Source organism: Oreochromis niloticus, linkage group LG18 (assembly GCF_001858045.2).
Source record: "Oreochromis niloticus isolate F11D_XX linkage group LG18, O_niloticus_UMD_NMBU, whole genome shotgun sequence".
Lineage (NCBI taxonomy): Eukaryota > Metazoa > Chordata > Actinopteri > Cichliformes > Cichlidae > Oreochromis > Oreochromis niloticus.
In genome coordinates, this window is record NC_031982.2 from 37266773 (window position 1) to 37273276 (window position 6504).

The window sequence follows — 6504 nt, forward strand, 5'->3', positions numbered from 1 at the left end:
TAAATGTATTCATCTAAAACTACAATGATAGTAAAAAGAGGCTGGAAAAGAAGTGAATACTACGAACATAACTCCCGGTATTTTGCACATATGCTTCCTCGTAAATAATGATGTCCTTCTTGGTTGCCATGGTGACATAACTGATGATTATTCTTCTGAAACCATCAATAGCCAAACATAACATGTGCTCCCACTTTGATCTAAAGCTTGTGACCCATGAACTCTTCACTGAGGTTCATATTTCAGGCATCCTACATAACTATGAAGAAAAATACATGTGTGAGATTCTCAACACCAAACTCAGCTGACATTAAAAAAATACTGTTTTATTTTTTCTCAACCAAGAGACGATCTGAAAGTGAAGAAGCAGAACATCAGTCACAGGTTGGATGGAGAAGTTGCTCTGTGACAGGTTAGCAGTCTGTCACCCAGCGAACACTGTGCTCTGTTACATCTGTGAACTGCATCTGTTTGAGCTCCATTCAAATAATGAGTGTGAATAAAGGAGAATACAATGATTATGTTTTAGTCACAACAGAAGATAGAAAACATATCAAAGTTTAAAATAAGAAAATGAACTATTTTAAGAAAAATATGAGCTCATTGTGAATTTGATGGAAACACAACATCCCAACAGGACAGCTCAACAAAGTAAGTGGTGCTAAAAACAAACAGCTGACAGGAACATGCAGCAGCTAATGAGGCTAACTGTCAGCTGGTCAGTCACATGATCGAGTGTAAAAAAGAATCTTAGAGTTTCTCTGAGGTTCACCAATCAGCTGAAAGAGCATCTGTAAAGTGATTAATGTTCCTCTGTGTGAATATCTCATCATCTACAGAAGATGATATCATCAAATGATTCAGAGAATCTGGAGAAATTTATTTGGACATCTGTGATCTTCAGACAGCATTAAAATCAGAGCATGAGCTCAGGAACACATCCAGAAATCACCATCTTAGAATATTCATATTCACCTACAGACGTATGATTTATTTGTTTATGTCTGATTTCAAATCTTGAAAACAAGTCAAAACACATCAAAGGAAAGCAGCTTGGTTTCTGTTTGTTTTTAGAGAAACTGTTTCAGATTTACAAACGATCGTCAGGAAATAATCATTTCACAAATCTTGTTTTCTAAATGAACTAAAAACTGCTCAGATGCAGAACACACACAGGTGACAGCAATCATCTCTGCTATGGGTTGAACGTATATAAGGAAGAAACCATACCACTGCATTGTGTATTTTTTTACCACATTTGGGCTCTAACAAGCCGATCTTCTTATATTCATGAAATATCTGTGGGAATAAAATATCTGGGAAGCAAAAAATGATGGATGAAGATTAAACGTCCTGCTTTGATATTTAAAGTGTCACTAACAGGTCTGCTAACATCAGGCTGTGATCTGCACATCGGATCATTTTGAGGCAGTTTTTTAGAAACTGCAGTGAAGAGCGAAGACAACGATGGTGGATGATTCATTTATATGAACCATCTCTCCTTCAACTAGAAAGCGAACATTTCGGAAGAAATTTTAAGTGTGCCTATGCCGCTGCTAATCAGTGTAGTTTGCCATTCATACGGCTACAGAGAGCAAAACTCAGCAGAGCAGCCATTCTCCACCATGAACTATGGTAAAAACAAACACCGCTCACGCCTCACAGATGACAGCTTACAGTTTTGTGTAAAGATGAGGTGACTTTGTACAGCCCCGATTTGCAGACGCTGTGCACACAGGTTCATGAGCAGAAGTCCTGTTGTACCACGGCAGACCCGACAATGTTTGGATGAACACGCTTTGAAGCATTACGTTATGGACCACTTTTCACACATGGTTGGTGTACCCACACAGCCGGCTGTAGCTTTTCAACTCACAGCCCATCACACACCCAAAAAACAGCCGAGAGAGCACAGACTGTACACCCGTGGGTCCACCTCCCCTGCAGCGGCACTGCAGACCACGCCCCGCCACACACATCAAACACGTAAAATAAATATTTATGCACGTTTGCATTCACTTTGTTATTTTTACACAGTGTTCTGAATGAATAACAATGTTCTACAGCCAATCTTGTGTATTATTATACAAACTTTGGTTGTAAGATTCAGATAACTATTTAATAAAAGGGAAATGAAAAAGTGTCCGTATTACTCACCACAGCCGGCTCTTGAGATGTCCGGGAAGTCGGCTGCGGTGAGGAACGCCGGCGGCGCGAACGTCGTTTCCGTGTAGACGTCGGGCCGGCGTCTCAGGCTGGGAATCCACCAGCTGTCCGAGCCGGTGAGCAGCCTGAGGAGGAGAGTGGAGGTGGAGGGTGGAAAGCAGGAAGTCCAGGACAACTGAATTAAGGGAGTCCACCAACCAGGGAAACTTAAAAAGCGTCTCCTGCAGCCGCCTCTCCACGGCGCGACGCAACACTTCCCCGGACTTCTCCCACCATAATTCACACAGTTTATAAACTTTGTCCATTACCTCCCTCCTGAGCCTCTCCTCAGAGACCGCTGGGTCCATGCTTGGCGGGATCATTCTGTCACGGTCTGGCTGGCAGACCGTGGGGGTGTGAGGAAGGAGGACCCAGGCGCGGTGCTCTGTGTGTAGACAGTGCGTTTATTTACAGTGCGTGGTACAAAACAACAATAAATCCCCGTGTTTTCCCCAGACTCCCGTGTCGTGTCCTTCTTGTGCTCTCTGCTCCCGTGTGTCGGCACTCCCGGTGCCCGCCGCTCTTCATGCCTCCCACACACCTCCTGCAAGGAACAATAGCGGCAGCCGTCAGCACACTTATCAATGGCAGGCATGCACTTAACGACAAAACCTAAACTGGTAACTAACGTGGAGTCTCACGCAATGATCCCGCGTCGGTGGGAGCTCCAAGACTCTCTTAAGTAGCTCCCCCGACGAGGCCTCATCAGCAGCAGGTGCGTGGCTTCGGGTGTGACCAGTCCCCTAGCAGGGCCACACCCACCAGGCCTGAAAGCACCTATAGACGGGTGCTCATACACAAACATACACATACAAGCAGGGAGAACCAGGGACAGCCATACAAAATATATATAATGATATTAGTCCATAACTGCTCAGGGATCCTGGGTCGCTCAGACCCAGGACCCTGACAGAATCAGTAAAGAAAGTGCATAATAGTCCAAAGACAACATGTTGAATGAAGGTAAAGTTTATGGTTTGTGTGCTGAACTCTGTTGAATGTGGAGGTTTCTCTCTCTTCTAGTTCAGTAACAGCTCAGCTCCTCCCTGAATCTCTCCTCCTCCTCTCTGATCTGGGTTTGAACTTCTCTCACTTTCTCCTCTTTACACACTAGTAGCAGCATTTTCACTTTCAGGTGGGAGCTCATATTTCAGCTCTGTGCTGCTTCAGTCCACAGATGATTCATGCTGTAAATATAAATCAGTGAGGGGAGGCTCAAGACTTTCACACAGTACTGTACAAAGTACTGACAGCCTCACATTAACCTGATCTCACATCTACACAGACACTAACCCCATGCCTGTAAGTCAGGCTGAAATGTCTGTATTAGGCAGTTAGTCTACTAACTGGAAGGTTGATGGTGCAATTCCCTGCTCCTTCAGTCTGAATATTTAGTTTAACTCAATTTTATTTATAAAGCACTAAATCAAAAAGCACCCCGAGGTGTTTTATGTCATAAAGACTCGACAGCATTACAGGGAAAATTCCAACAGCTGATTCCCTGAGAGCAAACACTTGGCAACATTGGGAAGGAAGAACTCCCTCAACTCCTAGAAAATACTACTAATACAGTTACAAATACTGGTACTACAATAATACAACAGTTACTTCTGCAAAGAATAATGATTATTATTGACATGATGTGGAGTTGGAAACATTGAAGATTATGTCTATATGTTCATCATCTATGACTGAATTTGAAAGTGGAATAATGTAATTGGTTGGTTGAATTTCAATGGGCGGGGCCAGTTACATCTTAGTACCATTAGTTTTTGTAATTTCATCTCAGCCAATCAAATAGTTTTGTGGTTTCACAGCAGCTTAGTATGATTAACAGAGAATGGTACTCATGACCATTGATCAGTGGATGCTGATCAATGGTTGTGACAATTTGCATATTAATGATCATAAACTGACCTCACAGCCCATTGTTCATTCAGTGGTGCTGGTTTCAGTCATTGTGCAAAGGTCAGCTGAGACTGAAGACGTCATCTGATGATGATGAAACGTTTCTGCCACTGAAAACATCCAGATGAACAGAATCAACTTTTTAGGATTTGCTTACCTGGATGACTGAGCGTGCATGTTGGTGTTCCAGGATATTGTTAATATCAGAAGATCATTTATACTCATCGAAGGGTTTTTTTTTTTCTGAGGTATTCATAAAATTGTTCACTTTGCCCCTTCATGTGGCAGCCCTGATATCACACCATCATCTTCACACAGGAAATATTCATATTAATTTCTCTCCACTACGATTAATACATGATTTAAATCACTGGAACAACCTCTCAGTGTCATGATTACAGGAATGCATCGACTCTAAAGCAGCCCACATGAGGCTAAAGCTTTACATGCTTTTATTTTGAGAAGGTTCAAAGACAGGGGGGCAGGTAAGTAGGTTTTCTGCAGAGGGACAGAGCAGGGAGACACCAGAGAACTGCCCGAGAGAACGACTGCTGAGTGTCAGTGCAGTCAGAATTGCTTATATAGTATTTATTAGAGTCCTTTCTTGTGTTTCACTTTTAGAGTTTCTGTGTCAGGGAGGTAAGTGAAGGTTTCAGAAGGCTGAGAGGGTGGAGAGTGGATGGGCAGGTGAGTTTTCCAGGTGAGTTTTCCAGCTCTGTTACAAGTAAGTCCTTTCCAAACAGCAGACAATGAGAGAATCCTTCAGGTTTCAGGTAACTCAAGTCCACAGAGCTATGAGCAGACACAAGAGAACATGGTGAGGTAACAGAAGCTACAAGCACAAACTCATAAGTCATAAATTAAGAGCTGAATTTCCACCAGAATGAAGACAACAATCTGACAAAGAGTGGATGTTTCAGCTGGACCTTTCATTCTCCAAAACATGAGGAGTTAATGAGATCTGGTTAGGAGGTCACCAACACTACAAGCACCAACCAGCTTGCAGCCAAAGCTCTGCACAGCCCCATCAGCACTGAGTCCCCAGCCTCACTCAGACTGCTGCCAAAGCTCTGCTGGAGGTGGGAGTTGAAGATCACCTGAACCACTTTGATACGCCAGGCCTGTCCAGCATTCTCCCCCACCACCTGACTCAACTCACCCCCAGATGGTGATCAGATGACAGTTCAGCTCCTCTCTTCACCAGAGTGTCCAGAACATACTGCTGCAGACCTGATGATGCAATTACAGAGTCAAACATCCACCTATACTGTGGTTAGCACACAAGTCCAGTAAAACAGAAACCACCATTCTGTCACTCTGACACATAAAGTCCTCAGAAGCACAATAGAGTTACCAGATGATGCAGCGTCCAGGATCCTGCTCAGAGACCTCAAGAAGGCCAGGCACAAAGTACCAGAGCAGGACAATGATGAAGGAGAGCATCGTCATCTGATGTGATGAGTTCAAAGAGAATAAATGGAATAAGCATGAGATGGTCTTCCTGGTTGGACTTTTAGCTTCATGTGAGAGATTTTAACTTAAAGAGATAAACCTCTGTTACTCTGTTTATTTTGCTTCTGCTGCATTTTTGCATGTCCTCATCCACTAAATATAAAATAGTGTAAATGAGCAGCTTTTGATGTTTGACAGTTTTTATTGTGTCTGAACGTTCCTACAGTTGGTTTGTAGTTGATGTGGATTTGCTGCTCATGTGAATCCTCCCACAGTGTTTCATTAGCAGCTGTAACCACAGTGACTCTGATAAAACAGGAATTAGCAGAATCCATCTGATATGAAGCTGTGCTTTGAATACCACTTCCCTCCTCTTTGAAGAGTAGTCAGATATCTGTGTTCAGGTTTTTGTACAGCCTCTTCTACACTTTGTATCACTGTGTTTGTAGAGCACAGTAGTAGAGAGCTGTGTCTGCCAGGGTTAGGGCTGTTATGGTCAGATCAGTTGATCGATCTGATGTTTGGGTTTTATAACGTTTATCAGGAATATATTCATTGCCACTCCATGATCTTGCTCCTTTCCATAGTATAAACTGAGGAGCCTGAAGGTCAGAATGATGTCTGTACCAGTAAAGGAGAAGACTGCTATCACTTGTCTCATAGCTACATGTGAGTGTGACAGATTCTCCTTCTGTTTCAGTGACTTCAGTTTGTTGAGGAGTGATTGAGTCTCCAGCTGTTAGTCCTGGAAAAAGAAAGAAGAAAAGTAGTGAAATGCAGTCTGTATATCTGCTTAATGCAGCAGCTTCAACTAAACTTTAATCCCTGTTCTTAAACTCACCTATAATGTGAGATAGAAGCAAAAAGAGGTGCAGCAACATGTCTTTGGAGTTATTAAAGCCAGACAGACAGCACATGAACAATGTTCTTCCACTGCAG

General features: G+C 42.9%; 1 long non-coding RNA gene across 1 annotated transcript; it reads right to left on the reverse strand.

Moving 5' to 3' along the window:
• Positions 1 to 2052: 2052 nt before the first annotated feature.
• On the reverse strand, positions 2053 to 3292 carry LOC112842844 (uncharacterized). Its single transcript, XR_003214869.1, has 3 exons — positions 2835 to 3292; positions 2475 to 2749; positions 2053 to 2291 (listed from the first exon to the last, which is right to left on the reverse strand). It is a non-coding gene; the product is annotated as an uncharacterized LOC112842844 (long non-coding RNA).
• Positions 3293 to 6504: the final 3212 nt, after the last annotated feature.